Below are 19,397 nucleotides of genomic sequence, written 5' to 3'. Positions count from 1 at the left end.
TATGCAGTACATGTAAGGTTAGCAAGGTGTGCTAACCAAATTGAGATGTAAACAATGACTTGATTTTTTTGAACAGACATCTCAGGCACATGACGGATTTCACTAATTCGCTGGGAAGTACAAATTGGAAAAGTCCCACACTGAGCGTGACTTCTACCTCATAACAATTAATAATCACATCGGCAATTTTCACCTGAAGCTAAGGTCTAATAGCCATATGTAATAACTGTTACAGCAAGCCCAGTTAATCAGCCAAGATCTTGGAAGGCGCTGTCAATAAAAACCTTATCTTAAAGCTGCCATGTGAAAACAATATCATTGTTTAATATATGTACTATATACTACAAACATGTAAGGCACTGCAGATGGAGAAATGATTTGTTTTTATAATGTTAATGTATTGAAAAGATGCAGCTTTTATTTTGTAGACTGCTATAATCTAATTATTGGAAGGACTCTGAACAAAAGGGCAATTGAATTGATGAAAACGTATTAATGTGCAGGAGATCTCCGAGGAAGCCATACACTGAGATGCACTGAGAATCATTTTACACTCGAATCGTTGACAGCTGAATCATAATCAAATTGAATTGTGAGGCCGGTGAAGATTCACACCTCTACAATCAACTGTGACACACTATGCCACCATGGCGGTACAATCAATTGCATGTGTATGCGTTGGCCTATGTATGAGACAAAATGTTAAAACACAGCCACCGTAGCTAAATAGATCATTTGCCATTTGCCCTTCCAGACAGAATCCAGTCGAGTTTGTTTTCAGAACCAAATAATCATAAACAAAACAACTAGACTTCTGAAAGGAATCCAAAAATGTTTAGTTCTTCAGATACTTTTACAACCTTTGCTGATCCTGAGTAATAGAACAGTGTTGACAGCTATCGTTTTTCCAACACACAGCCGAGGCCAGTGAGAGGTCCATCATTAGTCAGCAGATAGCGAGTATGCAGCAGCACCGTCATTCAGGCAGCTGAAAGGGGGAATTGAGCAGCCCACAGTGAACACGTTGGTGTAAAGAGGCTAGTGTATCGGGGGTATTAAAGCAGTATGGACAGCCCAGGACCAGACCAGAAAACAAACGCTGACAGGACTCCAATCTGGCCCAGAGACGAGGCGAGGAGGGTGTGACTATAATTACAGAGGTATTTGGGCTCTCGCCAGTTTGGCATTCGTATTCACTGCGTTTCATGAGCAGCTCAGGGCTGCATAAGCCCCTGCAAGCTCTGCCATTAACCTTGGGCTGTTTCAAGTCGAGATCAAACCCTGCCTTGATGACTACTACAGTTCACAGAGACTAAAGCTGTGATTAGTTTGACATTGGATCCCATGCAGTGAAAAATGTGATAACAACAATAAACTAACCCACTCAATTCCAATGAAACTGAATAACAAACTGCAAAAATCACATCTGTAAAAAGGTTGAAAGTAGGAGAGAAAGATGTGACACCAGAGAGACGTGGGGTGGCTGGTTCCCTCTGCCTCAAAGTCAGCGATGTCGTAAATAATTCAGTAGCCAAGACGGAGACACTAAAGAGACAAAATATACTAGGGCTGTAAAATTATGACTGAATCATTACAGATTCATCTGCCAAGTATTCTCTCAACTAAAAGAACCAACATTTAGTTTAATAAAATGGAAAAAATATTGAAAAATGTCTTTTCTCCAGAGACCAAAGCAGTGTCAAAGGTTTTATCCAAATAGTTCTAAAATGTTCTGTTCATAACAAATACAAACAGAAGGCAGTGGACACTAGAGACACAGTGCCATTTGAATGGTTGCAATCTTTGCCTTAAATAAAACAAAACAAAAACACAATTAACAATTCATCCATCATCAAAATAGTTGATTGTATGTCAGTCGACTACTTGAAAAGGACCTGTCAATTAAAGGATGCTCCAACTGACAGAAAATTTATCTGCTACTACTTTAATAATCATTCACTTAAACTGCAGCTTTTGATCGCTCACATTTTGGAAGCATAGGCAAATAAACAATGCATGACTCTTCCCCATTTTTCCTGCACCAATAACTGCTGACTGTTTCACTGGCAAAAGTCCAACAGATGATGCAAAACAAGAGGGAAGTATGCTATGAAGTACACTTTGATTTTTTTAAGTGAAAATGCCCAACATTCCTTGATTTCTAGCTACTCAATTGTGTTGTTTATTACGCGATTGTTAATTTAATTTTTTTCCGTTTTATATACTAGCCATCAAAAAAGTCATTGAAAGAGACTGGGCTTGAGTAAGCTGGTCACATTAACTTTTTTTGACTTGATGTAACATTGTCCCAGAGATTACTGCAATAACAAATAGTCATTTTTAAGACAATTCTTTCTCCGATATAAATAACTTTTAATTGTTAGTATTTAGATATTGGAATGGGGAAAAAAATAAAATAAAACCACGACCAAACTGATAAAAAAAAATGCTGTGCCCACATCTTATAATAGCAAGAAACAAGTGCTACTTATCCTGGTTAAAATGTTTGTGACATTCAGATGTAAACAAACACATTTGTAAACAAAATGATCAATGTTAGAGTCAGAAAAAATGATTGCGGTCATGCACATGTCAGTAAGATACATAAATGGGAAATATGATAAGTTGATAATGTAAATATAGTGACGGACAGGAAAGTGTTCAAGGGTTTGTTTTTCTTGGTTTTTACTTTCTGATCTTATTTTCAGTTTTAAAGAGTCTATTAGGAGCATTATTAAATTAATTGTGAAAATAATCATTAGCTGCAGTTCTAATTGATAAACTGATCTTTCTAGCTCTGAACGGAAAAATCTGTCTACATTTTTGGCACATTTTTGATGGATGACCATAACATGGTGGCCACCAGGGCTGGAGGTCAAGTTACTTTTCAGATTATGTGAATTCTAAATAGCCTGGACAAGATAAACCACTTGTACTGAAAATTTGTCACTGTCTCAAAAACCACCTATGAATTGAGTCAGTGAAATCCCATGTTAAATGTGCTGGTCCTTCTGAGAAGCAGATGTCTCTGTATTTATTTATAAACCTGGTGTCCCTGCACTGTAACTGGTTCCTGACTTACAACAATAACAACCATTTCCCTGTAGTGCTGGGGCATGTTGGCCCTGACATCAGTGGCTGCTTCAGAGCATGTCCTTGCGTGAGTGTAGCGGTTTGGGGGTTTTAGGGAGATGGCGATGGGGGGAGTTGGTGTGGCGTAGATGTGTGCTGGGGGGTGGTGAAGACTGAGGTGGAGTAGCTGGGATAGATGAAGAGCACACACAGTAACGGTAACCTGATCCACAGACTGCAGGATGGGACAGGGAGGGAAGAGGGCTAAGAATAGCACTGAGCCTGACACACAGAGTGCAGAGTACGCCACCAGCACCAGCAGCAGCAGCAGCAGCATTACTCCACTACTGCTTCCAGAGTACTGCCTGCTGTGAGCTCTCACACACCATGTGGAAAATACATGTGATTTCCCCCCTGCTCTCCCATGTGGCTGCACTTACGACTGCACACAAAGGAACCTACAGTAAAGCAACCTCTAAAAGCATCACAGTGATAGAAATAAAACCAAGTTGATTATCAGCAAGAATAACAAAAAAAAAAAAAAATCTACATTCAGGTTTTTCCTCCAATAGTAGACAAGAAAAATCCTGTAACATGCTCAAGGAGACACACTTCGCTTGCTGCGACAGTAAACAGCCGGTCACGTGATTGTGGACCTGTATGCCGTCAGGCTAAATGATGGGGGAGGTCTCTCTCAGCTGCACATCCACTCCCAGCCTTCGTCTCCTCCTCCTCCCCCCTGACTCCCTAATGAGTAGCAGGACAAAGCAAGGCGCAAAGGCCCGATTACGACAGGAGAGGGGCAGAAAAGGCAACAATACCCAGCCATCTTCAACATGATCACACGCATAGAATAACAGTGCACATTGTTAGATTACTGGCCAATTTATATGCTTGCAACGTTGAAATACCTCAGTGTGTATGCCAAATCTGTTATGCACCCTAAAAATGTCCTGTCCAATCATCTTCCTGTTGACAAAACAAAAAGAAAATTATTTTCTTTTAATAATCCAAATTATTGTTGAAATGAGGGAAAATGTATCAGTCCTAATTCTAAATGAATATTTATTTGTCTGTATTTTTTTATGATGACTTATTCATCTAGTACAAATACTAAATATCCCTGGGTGGATTTATTCTTAAGGTCTAAAAATTGAGCATTAGATTTGTGGCTATTTGTCAGCAAAACATTTAATCACATATCTGTTGATTATATTTTTATGTGTAATATTTAATGTAGTAAATTAATTACTGCATTAATTACTGATGAACGTAAGTGTGTGCCTTTTAATAACCCTGTAGAACTATGTAAACCAGGAAAGTTGTAGTGGTGTTTAATACATGGTGCCTGCAAATGACTTCTAAATATAAAATGCAAATAAACAAACAAAGGCCTCTTCTATTGTGTTATATAGCCACATTCATGCTCTCCTTCTGTCTAAACTGTTGACCATATTCCACAGTATAACATTTCCTGGACGACCTAAGTGAAGCTCTCCCCCAACCATCACCAGTCATCTGAACTGAAGGCATTTCGACATGGGCAAACAAACAGCAAGTGACACTGGATGCCTAAAGGCGTCTGTTCACCTCTCGCTACCCTAACCCCAGACAGACAAAACACGCCTTCTCCAACCAGAGCGTCTGGCCTTCATTCTAGTAGTTGTTCAGTTGCATAAATGAGCCAGTCATGTTCCTGGGAAGAGGTGGTGAGCCCTCGTTCACATGGGAAAAGCATGGGCTACCACTGCCAATACTGGTGAGTAAATGTATAAACCGACACAAGTCAATTAAGTCGACCAACGTGGAACAAATGGTTTTGTTTGCCTGATCTACCGTACATCAAGTATACTCTTCAACTTCACTCAACACATCATGTTAGTTGGCAAAAATAGTTTCAGCAAACTAAATTTTCTGGCTTAATTCATAATAATCCAAGCATTAAGCTGTTGTGCGAGTCAGACATAATGTACCATGTGTCCTAAATGTGTATTCTTATGTAAGATTGAGTGCTGAACTCTTTCACAGCCTTATCCATCACTTAAAAGCTTCCATAAAAACAGGAAGAGTCCTAAATTTACAAGGCAGAGGCTCTGGGCATGGCTTGCACACAAATCAAAAGCCTCATAAAATAGCTAATGTTTGTACGCGAGAGGCGTAAATAGGGTTAACTTTACTGGCAGAAGAATAAGGCTCAGCCCACTGGCACACGCCCATTAAATTAGTCCAGCAGAGACTCAGACAGCCTTAAGAAGCCTACCGCCACTGCTCTGAATGTAGGTCAATGATCAGATACCCACGAAACGGACAAGAACAATGAAGCCTTTACTGCTGATTATGGGTTAAAAAGGAGGGGAGAGGGAATGGGGGAGGGATTAGACCAAAGGTTAGGACCTAGGCGTGGGTCTTGTTCTTATTTCCACCACAATGTCAAGCTCACATGACTGAGCCAATCACTGGGGAACTGTTGCTGTTCAACTTTCAAGGAAACTTCAATATCAACAGCGATGATTCAACAGTTGAGATAAAGATTGCAAGCCTAATTTCAAATTAATAAAAAAAAAAAAGCAAAACATAAACAACATGCTTATTTCATTGTAAACAGAACAAAAACAAAGCTTTAGGTCCTTTTCAACTTGTGATAACAAGAACAAATGTAGCCATAGACTACCATACATTGGATCAAAACAGCCCTTTCATATCTTTTGCACCAAGAGCATTAATGTTCAATTGCCATGTCATGTTTGTTACTGAAGCCACTTACAATAAAACATAAAAACATGGCATACAAGGTGTAACAACCACAAGGAATCATCAAGGAAGTCAATATGAGCAACCAGCAGGCCTCCGTCTGAAAAATAAACCACAAGGGAAATGCTGTGTCAGTTTTCATTACGACATTCAAGACATGACTCCATCTACACCTGCCACATCCTATTAGGCCTGATGAGATGTCGATCCGATCACAGGCCCGACACATGGCTGCCCGAGCTGTGCCAAAACCACAGCTTTACTGTGCCAGAGTAAGCCTCGCCGAGGCCAGCGTGTAAAGGTTGACACAGCATCTCCCATCTTCCGACTGGGTGGAATATACAGCCTACAGACTGAACCAAGTCTTTGATCGACAGTCGTGTAGAATGAAGATTAGTAGCAGTTTAATTTAATAAAGTGTTCACTATCGGACTGTTAAGACAATGCAGATAAACAAGAACACACTCAGAGGGTTAACCATTACTTACTTTACTGTGCAAATTAATAATAATTAAAGTAAAAACAAACAGTTATGTGACAGAGAATTATTCAGTCATTCGTTGTGATTGTGACTCCAACCTAATAATATTGGCAGAAGTTAAAGTTGTCTTTTTTTTGACACTGCAGTCTTGATCCACAGGAAGAGAGAAACATACCACTCTTGCAGATAATTGCAATTTGTGTTTCTATAATCAGGACTGTAACCAACATACTCATATCATATTCATGTCTCCTAGAGATCTTTGGCGTAATTTATTCCAACTGCTATCAAACTGCTGTAAAATGTGGACAGCTGCTCTGTCAGTCTCACATTTAACACCAAGTGAACTCAGTGTATCGTGACACAATAAACACCATTTCATACATAAAAGAAAACGCCTGCATTATTGTGATTTCAATGCGTTTTTTGCCCGGACTGAGATAAGGGTATGTTTTCACCTGGCAATACAAAACTTAAGACAACAATTAATTTTACATTAAGCAGCAACAACACTGGCAAACATGATGATTTTAAGATGACAGGGATAATGACTCAATTATGATAAATGATGTTTCACCATGAGGTTAATACTATACAATTATACAAACATAACCGATGCTGTCATCTTTTTCCATTGCTGCCATCTGAATGCCAATAACAAAAAGAGCATCTTAGCATTACCCAGGATACTGAGTTAATTTAACTTTGCTCTGAATTTGTTCAGGAGGGTGTTTAAATTCTTTTTCAATTTCAATATGCTCCACTTTCAACATATTCAACATAGGTCAGTATGCTGTGCAAATTTGAACTGAATTTGAATACGCAACAAAACCGTAATAAACATTTGAGTGTATAACAACATAAACAAGCACCCCTTGAATACACTGTAAACAAACATGTTCAACACAATGTTTCGCTTATTCTTTCTTTTAGTAATTGTGAAGCACTTTCAAACTGAACTCACTATCGTCCTAAATGTTGTTAAATAGTTGATACAATTCAAATATTCCAAAAAGAAGTCTAGCTTTAATGAAAGTGTTTGAGTACACAACTTGAAGCATTCTTCAAAGTGCATGCAACAGATCTATTCATAGATGTGGCCATGCTGTTTTTAAAAACAGACATGCATAGTGCAGAAACAGCATGAATAGTAAACCATTCCACTGTCAATGGTCAACCAAATTTGACCACATTTCCCAAATACAATTTAAGGTCAAAGACGTACTCCACAAATTCCACATTGAAAGGGACATACAACAAATCCTATCAAAATGCATGCCCAGAAATTATCTGTGAATGAAATACTTATTAACCTATTTTTCAACAGGAGGGTCCCTGGCCCTCAGAAAGCATAGTTAGGCCTATCATGATAACAAATTTTGCTGGACGATAAATTGTCCCAGAAATTACTGCGACAAACAATAATATTGTTGTTTTTAGACCATTTTTCAACTAATATAATGATATTGGCATAATAATGCAAGTGCACCCTTTCAAAGATCAATACATTTTTATTTCTAAAGAATATTTAAACATTTGAATAATATCCAAAATAAATAAAACATAACAACCAGAAACAATAAATAAACAGGACTCAGTCTCTGTTCGCAAAAAATGCATTTGAATTACACACAACCAAAAACAATCACACTAACCCTTTAGTATGTCGTCTTTCACGCTGTACAGTTGTCGAATTGCCGTTTGTGACACACATGTTCTCCCAGGCAATTTGTACTGGCTGTCAAATGTTTGCAGCATTTGTCGAAATGTCGGCTTTTCGATGGTATTAACGGGTTGCGTCTCTTTAGCAATATAGCAAACTACACTGTCTGTGAGTGTGCACCATTTTGCACTGTCCTGTTTGTATTTTGTTTGTCGACTAAACGCCCCAGTGATTGCGAACTATTGGGAAGACGGAGACGGCCCCTCTGTAGCTTTAAATTGTATTTTTTTTCCCAGCTGGGAAAACTGCATCGGATGATTATGCTTTAGGTGCAGATGCATGTTTGTTGTACTGCCGCTTTTAGTTGCTATTCTTTCACAACAAATGGGACATACCGGCTCGTCCAGGTTAAGTGGTTCACCACGGTCATTCGGTTAGAATCGGAAGTGCTCCCACACTGCAGCTGTCAAGTTCAGCTTTGAAACCAATTCCATCTTTGTTTTTATTCCGTCAGGGGCAGGGCCCCGCCTCCCCACACAGAGACAAAGAGTGACTGACAAGAGGGTTCACGTGAGAGACACAAGGAAAACAAACAAGCATGCAAATGGAAATTATCGAGGCCAGCAAAATTATCGAGCTCATTTTTATTTATCGTACGATGAACTGATTTCTTGATTATTGTGACAGACTTAAGCAGGGTCCCTGTGAGAGCCAGAGTAAACAGGATATGACTGCTTTCTTAGGCATCAGTTAAGTTAAACCAGCCAAGCAATGGAGACTACAATTACACCGATTGTCAAATTGTTTTTTCTCCCCTAAACTATCAATGCACTAATTTCTCTCACTACTCATTCATAAAAAAAAAAAAAAAAGAAAAAAAAGAAACTTCAAGGCCTCATCAATAATTAAAAACCTTGGAATTTTACAACTCAGCTTTTCTTTTCTCCTCCTTTCTGCATGGTCATGCTGTACTGTTCTACAGGAAGGTCACAGTCTTTGAAAGCACATGGTGGATTATCATAGCAACATCAGCCGTTACGCACCGAGATATGCACTCAACGTACCAAACAAAAACAATGTTCTGCACACATTCAGCTGCTGGCAAAGGCTAACACATGTTGTGCAATCAGGAGGCTCCACCCTCTTCACACAAAGATACACACGCGCGCACAAATGCACACTTGCAGGAACTCGAAGACGCAGCCGCTTGGCTGCTGGAGCCAGCTGCACATAGGCTCAGGCAAGAGGCACTTCATATCATAAATGGCACTGGTGTTTTCAGTCCAATTTGAACTGCAACACAATAAACGTGGTGCGCAGCTTGAAGCGAAAGTGATACAGAGCAGAATTTTAAGCTATCTGAAATAGAGGAAACAGATCATTTCAGCCCTCAGTGCTGGGATTTTTTATTTTATTTATTAAAACCAAATGCTGCTTTACCCAACTCTGACCATGTTTGAGAGATTCCTAAACAAACACTTGAATTATAAATGGGCCATACACACACACGTTTGTTAGCAGCTGGTCTTCACTCTGCGGAGAGAGAAGAAGAATAAAACAAAACCTCCAACCGTTTGGGGGATTTTCCCTGAAGATACTACCCTTGTGTGATCACTCAAAAAGAAGAAAAGAGGAACTGCATTGTACTTCAGTATCATGTACGAGGACAATACTTTCGTAGCTTTATTAGAATTATAATTCTAATAGAAACCAACCATTCATGAAGAAATGCTGCAAGATTGCATGAGGATTGGATCTGGAAGATAAAATAGAAGTCCCAACATCTCTCAGCCAGCTAGGCTAAGCCTCTCTTTAGCAGTCATACTGAGCCCTATAATGCTTCAAATGAAAGAGTCGAAACATTCAGTGAGCTGGTGGAAATTTGCTTGAACACCATTACAGACCTGTGTTAACTGTGATATTTCATTTCTTCCATAAAAGCGTCCACAATTAAAACATCTGGGAACATGTAGCATATCCTTGCTACATGAACAAACCAGCACAAGTGTTGAACTAGATGACTATGGATACTGGATGGGTAACTTCACACATCTCTTCCTTTGCAGATTTATTATACATAATGCAACATAAATTACAGCTAGTAGCATGGCTGATGAGGAACTTGTGCCAAAAGATAACCATCTTTAATGCAATTTTGCATTTTAATGGTGCAACTGGCGAAATTCATAGGGTAGATCAAGGCTAGCTAGCTCTAGTCTCCAAGGCATTTCAAAATTCATAAAAAAAAGAGATGCAACAGATTCCAAAAGGTATGTACTACTGCCACCACTAAAATAAAAATAAACAAATGTCACGTCTTATGCATCCATCCTGAAAACTAAAAAAGAAATACTATCCAATGAAAACACATCCGTTCTGTGACAAACAGCACACTATGAGATACTGTATGTACTTTCATATTTGCTAATGCCTAACAGGACCTTGGTCAATACCCTATTCTCTCACTAAGAGGCTTAAAGTCTGTCTGGAAAGGCTGCAGCAGCCACAGTATGGTTTCCCAGTTACACATACAGTAGGTGCTTTCTGTGTCACTGTTTACCAAGTGAGGAAATCTTGAAGCGGATCAAAAGTAATTTAGCAAATTAGTCAGTTTAGTGCAACAGGTTGTAAAGACTGTTAATTTTATATACTGCAATTCAGATTTCCATTTGTTCACACTCTCTGCATATGTGAACATTTGTCTGGACTGTGTGTGTCAAAGTGATGTGACTGCAGACCCTCCCTCATCTGATATTCAAGATCTGGCAGAAATTAGAGGAAAATCAGATTTTTGTGAATCCAGGCCTGTCACTCACTGCATCCGGGTGAGGACGAATGTTGGCACCGAATGTTGCCAAGATAGACGGAGAAAATAATATTTCAAACAGACCAATTCTACTCCCTGATGGAACGTAGCACAGCAGGGCTGCAACAGTTTTACATTGGTACTGATTAATTGAATAGGCTAATACCTACTACTACTACTACTACTACTACTACTACTACTACTACTACTACTACTACTACTACTACTACTACAGTATCAAAAATGCTAATTATAAATCATTAGTTTTTAAGCAAACAACTCTTAATCTTTGAGAGGAATCCAAAATCCAGTGGCCAACAAGATTTTGTAGGAGAATGGATCACAATTGAGCATCTAACTGCAGTCAACTATCTATTAAAATCCCATCTATGCAATCTCAAACATGCATGACAAAAATCACAATGTATTTGCTTTAGTGGGAAGGTTCTTTCATCAAGCCAAATGTTCCCTATTTCTCTCCAAGTCGCACCAACAAATTACACAAATGTGTTACACCATGTAACAAACTGCAAAGGCACTGAGGAGAGAATTCAAAACAAATCTAATGTGTGAGAGAATGAGAGGAGGAGAAAGAAAGAAGGGAGATAGTGAAAGAAAAATGGGCTTTGGAGGAACAACAGGGCTAAATGAGTCAGTCAAGGAAACCCTGCTAGAAATGAAAAAGTGGAAATAAACACTCCCAAAACAGATCTGACAAAAATACTGAACTTGAACTCTCACAGAATAACAGACCATATTCTACTGGCATTCATAAGTCAAGGTCAACAAATATTTGGTGATCGCTCGTTATTAAATTCACCCTACACATGTGGTGTGCATGAAGAAAAATTATCATTCTCAGGAATGGTAAATCATATTGCAGATGCAAAATCTATCAAAATAAAAATCATATTTAACATGTTGTGCAGCCCTATTATTTACTAATATACTTTGCTATTATTGTATTTAAGGGCTTAATGAAAGACAAGGACATAAATGGCGATTATAGCCATTGTACCTGCCACCAAAGTCTCAAAAGTCAGCTTGGTGAGTAAGTGTTTAGTAGTTGCGGGTGTGGAGGGTCGAGCTTTTGCTTGTCACAGCTGCATGCTCACTGTGCTGCATATGTGCACCTGGAGCAAAAACGCTCCTTCACTGTTTTTTATGTGCGCAGGAGGTGAGACTACATACCAGTCATAGAGGAGATCCATGTCTTGCTCTCTTAATCAGGCTTTTGCCTTCTTTATTCTAGAGCTGACACACATCACCCTCTTTAGAATACTGATTTGGACATCAAATTATTTTAATCCTGGCATTCATATTGGTCCTGTATAAATACCTTTGCCAGAGGTACTGGTTCAAGTGTAACAAACCAGTCACATAAAATCAATGATGCCATAGAACCCAGTGGCCAGGCCATCATGACACCTGAAGTAGTAAATGAACGGTAAACAAAATGTACCACTCCAGGGTGCAAAAGAGACAGATTTGCTCCTCATGTGGACCGTCAAAGAGCTTTGTAATGAGTGTATTTAAAGAATTAAGAAGTGGCTGTGCCGCTGTGATTTACTGCAGGGTTGCCACCACTGAATTCGAAGTACGTCGGCACACCAAGCCCAAGCTGACTCCCCACCAGGCATAAGTGTTGGAATTTTTAATCTGGCTTTTAAACTATAATATATTATACACAAAGCAAACTCCTTCAAGTAACGTTGACAGATGTACAATAAAAAAAACATGATGGTGTGATTATTTTACCCCCCTGTGCAATATATGATCAATTAGACCACAATTTCCAATGATGTACAATAATTTGACAATTTTCCCATGCTTACATTAGTAATTGGGGTTAGTCAACACTGTTCCAGTATACTGACATGAACAGGAAAGCAAAACATTTCCAGCCAATCATGCTTGAAGTAGGCTCCGATGATGATCGTGATTCACAACCATGGCTCTGAGTCAATTTGTGGGTATGTCAAAAATTTGTTTAAATACATGTTCTGTTAAAATTACACCTTATTACTTACGTAAAAATCATCCCCCGAAATTTTAAGCCACTGGTACAATGGTTCAACATTTCCCACTTGGCAACACTGCTTTTAAGGGAATAACACAAGTCGTAGGTTGTGTGTGACATTAGCAAGAGAGAATTAAATCAAGCAAGGGAGAAAGAAAGACAAAGTGTGTGTTATAGAGTCTGAAGTTTACAGTAACGTGACCTCTGTGACACAGCACCGCAGTGTTTGTACAATTTGGGCTATTTGTTGGTGAACTCCTCAAGACCTAAGCCATGTTCCTGTGCCTTGCCTATATTTCCCAATACATGGTAAAAGGTGGTGAGTACATAAGTGTAAGATGTATCACAATCTTTGACGGTCTAAAGCATAAAAATATGTTTATGTTAATTAAGTAGAAACCAATGTCAAATATGACTCTTTCACAGCATTCTGGAGATAATTCACTTCCACACGGGTTTATATAGAGGCTTAGGGTTACAGCCTTTTCTGAACACAAGACAACACAAAGACATGCCATTATTTTAATGTCTAACATCTTTACGATGACAGAAGACAGAACTGTCAGAATGCCTAACAATTCAGCGCGGCAGCAGAAAATAAACAGATGCACTTGAGCTTCTGTGACACAACAAAAAGTACTGCCGCACTGATGCCAGAATACCCATAACACACACATTGAGAGAAACCGTATGGTGATATAACTCATAAAAAAATCTCTTGTTCTGATACCATCTCACACTACAACTTTTTGAATTGCGGGACTTCACCTTCATTATCAGCCTGATCACAAACTGATGCATCCTCAGATGCATTAGATACTTTCTGCATCTTTACATTTACAAACATTGTCATGTGATATTTTTTTTGGACCACTAGATGATCAGCAAGAACACTCTAAATCTAACCTGATACACTATCATAATAATAATAATAATAATAAATAATAATAATAATAATAATAATAATAATGCTCATCTACCAAAATCAGCAGTTCTTCATGGATTTTTTAAAACACAGCTCACCCCGCTAAAAATCGCCTATTGGCCCAATTTCCACTTCCCACAGGCAAAGCAGCCCGTCTTTTTATCTGAATCGTTACATTGTATGTCACTGACGTCCCTTTACATGTCTGTACAAATGTACAAATGTTACATGTACAAATGCATTGGAAACAGTAGAGAAAAACGACAATGAACGCCAAAATCATTTGAAGCGTCACAACCCCAAGCGAGATGACTCGTTTCTCTATCATAACTTGAGCCATTCGATCCAATTACATTTGGAAAGTCCAGAAGAACCGCGAAATTAAATCACCCCCTTGCAAGTCAGCCAGGCGCTACACTGGAACTTAGCTGGCTAGGCCAGCAATCTAGCCATTTTCATAGCCAGGAAGTTGAGCTTTCTTAGCTTCAAAGACCACTGAGCAGCATTCATAGGAATGAATGGGGCTCCACCTGCAACACTGTGTTCAGTAATAAAACATTTGTAAGCTAAACGCCTCCTACCTCTTCCTCTAAAATAGATCATTGTTGTTTTTACATTTTTGCTAGACTTTGGATTCAATAGATAATTAATAAGGGGTCAATTAGAGAGCATTAGAGAGGTGCTGGTTTGGAGAGAGCTATGTTAGATGTTCACCCTGGTGCCAGTCTTTATGCTAAAATAGCATAGTTTGCTAATCTCCTGTTACAAATAATTTAATACTGGAGGCCTAGACATGAGAGATGTGGGTGTTCACGTAGTAATAGTAATCTCATAGTAGTTTACATCAGACCCGAGCTGAGGTGATAAAAATCTGTGTCTACTGCAGGATCAGTTGACCCGGTAAACGCAGAGTTACACATTCCCAGTGCACAAAAAATGCTGATCTTAATGAGTTAAAGTGGGAGTTTTGACCAGTAGAAAAGGAGTATAAAACATCACAAATTACATGTCACAGTAAATCCTGTCCTTTAGTTTATTAATGTTAAAATACTTTGTGTCATGGACAGCTCAACTCTAAGTACATTATCACAGTTTCAACAATAGCCCTTTTTACACAGCAACACAGAATTATCTCTGCAGCGTTGATTCGCCAATTATTCGCCAATGGTGATTCACACAGAGCAAAGCATCTCCGTCTTAAAGACGAACCGCTGTGTAATTCACACAGAAAGCTGCGCTTCCTAAAGAGGCGTGACGGTACACATCACGATGATGACGTTTGTGTGTTTTCAAGGTGTTTCCCCGGTGTACCCCGTCAATCTAAGCCCAAGGACAGTTTATAATCATATGGATGCCATTATGATGTGTAGTCATGGCCCACCAAACATCCTGGAAAGTGACAAAGTTAAGTGTTTTAAACTGGAAGCTGTCTGACTCACTCGCAGGGATGGAGGCTGTTTTCCATGGGGGAAAGCTCACTTAAGTCTCGGTCTGGAGGGCATCACAAACACTCAGCGAGTTAAAGTTTTTTTGCTGGCGACAGACACTTTTTCAGGCAGAAATGTGACGAAGAGTCGGCAGGACAGGCAGGAGGACAGACAGGATGATGGACGCTGCTCCACATAGCTGTGGTATTTTTTTCCCCTCATACAAGTTGCCAAAGATAGTTATAGTTACTACGTTACTTTTGTTTGGTCATGTAATGTTGCTTTGTGGGACATTTCTCTGTATTTGTTTGAGTGAAGGACCTGTGCAGTTATCAGACTATATGACTGACACACCCTCCATAAGCAAAGCCTTGGCTTCTCCATTCACACTGGTTCGGTTCGCCAATAATATGGCCCTGACACTACCTCCAGAGGCGGAAAAGCACCAGAGCGAAATTTCACCCCTCGCCGCATCTGAAACTTTCACACAGAGGAGGAGGCAGAGAATTGGCGCAGAATCCCCGCATGCAAACAGCAGTGTGAATGGGGCTACTGACTTCCTTCTCTCTGTTTTAAGGTGCAATAATGACTGAATTGACTAAATGTAGATTTTAGTTTTCTTAAAAGAGTGAAAACCTACAATACTCTCAGACTTCCATGGTACTTTGTTTGAAATCCTTCCTTACAGCTTTTGAAAACGAAAGCCTCTGTATATCTGCGCAAGAATATGTAATGACTAACTGGAATAGTCTTACAGTGTGAACTCAAAAACAGATGGCAAAATATTGGTAGGATTTGATGATTGTCAATTATCACATTGGCCTTTTGGACGTTATCTAAATGTTTTACATAGATTCTTATGTAGGGTCCTGGAGGACCATGGGTAATGAGCTTTTTTTTTATCATTCTTATAAAAGATATATTTTAGATGTCAGCATAACAAGTTCCATTCTTGTGATATCACTGAGTTTACAAAACAATCACTCGGTAATTGTGTTCTCCATTGTACTATTACCATGAGTGTAATTATTTTGTGATCATAGGTACAGAAATTCAACAGAATGGTCATCTGTTCTCTTGTGATCACAAAAAGAAAAACACTAATTTTGAGATCACACAAATATTTTTTAAAAAGAAGAATCACTTCCTTTCCATTTCCTGACTGTAACAAGTGCTGTTGTGTTTACAATCCTTGTGTTGTTTTTCTTTCAATTAGTATATTGTTGATGTTTTCATATCTTTGTCAAATGTCTTACAAGTCTGTTGTTCTATTATTTCGCCTGCCAGTTCGTAATAGTATGTGAATATTCTGTGTGTATATACACGATGAAATAGCTTTAAAATTACTGGAAATTTTACCAATTTGTTACTGCTTGTGATTTAAGGGTGGTTTCTTAAGCTTCATTAAATTTTATTTCTACCAATCAGCGCTTTAACTTTGGATATTTTAAGTCTAAGGTTGACGTTTTGTTGGTTCAGAGCGTTCGTTGCACGGACTGCCATCTAAAAACAGGCTGCTTTTGTATCGAGCAACACACCCCCAAGATGTCACAGCCATTGGCTGGGAGGCACAAGCTCCTGGTTATTCAAGCTATGCTAGTTCCTTGTATGAATTAGCAAATCAGAACAATATTATACACTTATTTTTATAGCTAATCTGCCTAGAACTAAGCTGGGTGTAAATAAAACGGAGGTGTTGGCGAGATCATTGCAGACAACACCACCCACCTCACGGCATTGTCGCTCGTGGTTGCATTCAAGGCACAGACAGCAGTATGTTGTTGAGCGCTAAAATGATCAACTTGGCTATCGTTGGTAAACATAACGAGCTAATTTATAATTAACGCTGCCCAGAGATGCGTCCCACGAGTATGTTGTGTAATGCGACTCCGCTGGTCAACATTAGGAATATTCACGTTTGTGTTTCATGTTATAAAAGGCAATACTAAACACGAGAGCAGAGCACAGCCCGAGACAAAAGCCCACTGCAGCCCCTTAGCTGCCCTCACAACGTTCCCCCTCCCCAGCGCTTAATCTAGCTAGCTAGCAAGCGCGTCTCCAGCCCTACACAGCCTCGCTGGCTGGCTGACTGGGGCTAACCCAGCTCTCTCCGTCTCGCCCCGACATTTTCCTATTCTGTGCTCACGCTTCGAAGCCAGCGAGTTACCAAAACCAGAAACGAGTGAAATTCCAGTTTGAGAAGAGAAAGTAGTCAATGTGTGTAACGCACGTGGCACGCAACTATACCGAGCCCACGCAGACACATAACATTCCATTTTCGCACGCAGTTTACTTCACGTTAGCTCAACATTAGCCTGCTCGCAGTAGAACTTAGCCAGATGGCTAACGTTAACTAGGATTTCCAGCCCTTATGATCCGCGGCAGTGAAAGACAAACCTCGTTTTGCGCTTACCTTTTCACTGGGTTACAGGCTCCCACCGACTCATTCAGCTCCAGCTATATATGAATATTGCGCAATATAAACAGTTATTTCCTAAATATTGGACGTTAACCGTAGCCTACGGCTGTGTGACGTTCATCGCTCGGTTTGAAAACATCCCAGCCGTTCGTCGCCCGTCCTCTCGGTGAAAAGCCCAGCAAAACATGCAAGCGTCGTTCTCATTGGTCGACAGGAGACACGTGACCGCCTGAGCCCCCACAGAGCTTATAAGGCGTCCGTCTGCTGGATAGACTGAGAGGAGTACGTGTCAAACGATTTAACTCTTATTTGAGCGATTCTGTGAGTAAATCCGCACCTTTAATGTTTAGAGGGCTGTCTGTGGTTTCACATTATGTCATCGTGTGGCGTCCGTAGCCTCCTTCGCTGGCTATAATCGTGTGAATCTGGAGTGTAAGGAATGGATAGGGACGACAGTTGAAGGCACTTGACGTCATCTTTTCCGCTGCTGTGTTGCGGTCAGTGGGAATTTTCTCGAAGATCACGGCTGAGGTTATCAGTGGAATGGCGGCTCCTCTCGTTCTTGTTAGCAGGGCCACTCAACCTAGCTACGATTTCATTGAAACACTCGTGTTTTTAATTCACCCCTTTCGGCCCGCCAATTCATTGTGTCGGACAGCTTTGAATCGGTTGCGCAGTGACATTTGCATCATGGTGTATGTTGCGCGCATGCGTCATGATGCATAATATTGTATGTTGCGGAGCAGGCTTGAAAGTCGCTAGAGGAGCCCGGGGTGGGGGAGGGGCACCGGCTAGACACGACAACGCCACCGGGGCGTGAGGGAAGTGACAGGAGCAGTCGCAGGAGGGGGGCTGTGTGTTGAAGTCAAGAGGGTTTGTCATTTAACAGCTTCAAGATATCTGCAAGTCATGTATTGGTCAAAAAAGCTATAAATCTCTGAGGCCAGAATGACTTGGCAAAGTGCTAATTAAAGATCCCTCATCAATTTCTGATTAGTAGCAGTTAAGTTAACATTAAATGGTAGTCTTTAATCAATGATAAACACTACTCAACATTAGTAAAGCATTTTGGGATATGGGTGCATATGTGCATGGAAATTGATATGCAATAAAAGTCAAATAAAATGTGTTCCAGTATTTGTGGGGACCAAAACAAACTAACAATTCTGAAATACAATCAAATTAAATCCTTAAATATCCATAACTAATTATGAGTAGTGTAAGTCCAAATTTATAAATCTATGGTGCCAAAATTATATTATGACTTGGCAAAGTGCTAAACAAAGATGCCAAATCAAATTCTGATTAGTAAAACTTAAGTTGCCATTAAGTTGTAGTCTCTAATTAATGACATACATGTTAGTTGGCAGTTTAAATGTTAATTTCTTCTTGGTGAAACACAAATACCAGCAATCTCCAGTTCAGTTCTGACTAGAGATCATTTTAATTATAAAATTCTAATTATTCACATTGACTGATACATTTCTTCTTGGATATTTGCATTTAGGATTATGCTCTATACTGTGCAATTTATCCTGTCCAATTCTGGTTTGTATCCTGTGCAATGCAAGTCTCTGTTCAATTATATCCATCTTGGTTATATCTTTTCTATACATTTCTCAAAATTAGTTAGGGATATTGGGATCTGGGTGTATGTGCATGGATATGAAGTTAAATGAAATGTGGCACATTATTTTTGGGGAACATTGTCATGTCATTGTCTGTAACCGCTTATCCCATGGGGTCACGGGGTGTTGCTGCTGGAGCCAATCCCAGCCTTGTCTCAGGGCGAGGGCAGGGTACTCCCTGGACAAGTCGCCAGCTCACTGATGA

General features: G+C 39.7%; 1 protein-coding gene across 2 annotated transcripts in view; it reads right to left on the bottom strand.

Moving 5' to 3' along the window:
* The window catches only part of ankrd12 (ankyrin repeat domain 12), a 37,391-nt gene extending 19,637 nt beyond the window's left edge, over positions 1–17,754 (bottom strand). For both annotated transcript variants that reach the window (XM_037083264.1, XM_037083265.1), the window contains exon 1: positions 17,559–17,754. The gene's annotated coding sequence lies outside the window, so the exon portion shown is untranslated. The remainder of the gene's footprint in view (positions 1–17,558) is intronic.
* Positions 17,755–19,397: the final 1,643 nt, after the last annotated feature.

This window comes from Acanthopagrus latus, chromosome 21 (genome assembly GCF_904848185.1).
Source record: "Acanthopagrus latus isolate v.2019 chromosome 21, fAcaLat1.1, whole genome shotgun sequence".
NCBI classification, from domain to species: Eukaryota; Metazoa; Chordata; class Actinopteri; order Spariformes; family Sparidae; genus Acanthopagrus; species Acanthopagrus latus.
Note: the sequence above shows the minus strand (reverse complement) of the source record. Positions and strands in the feature narration are given on the sequence as shown.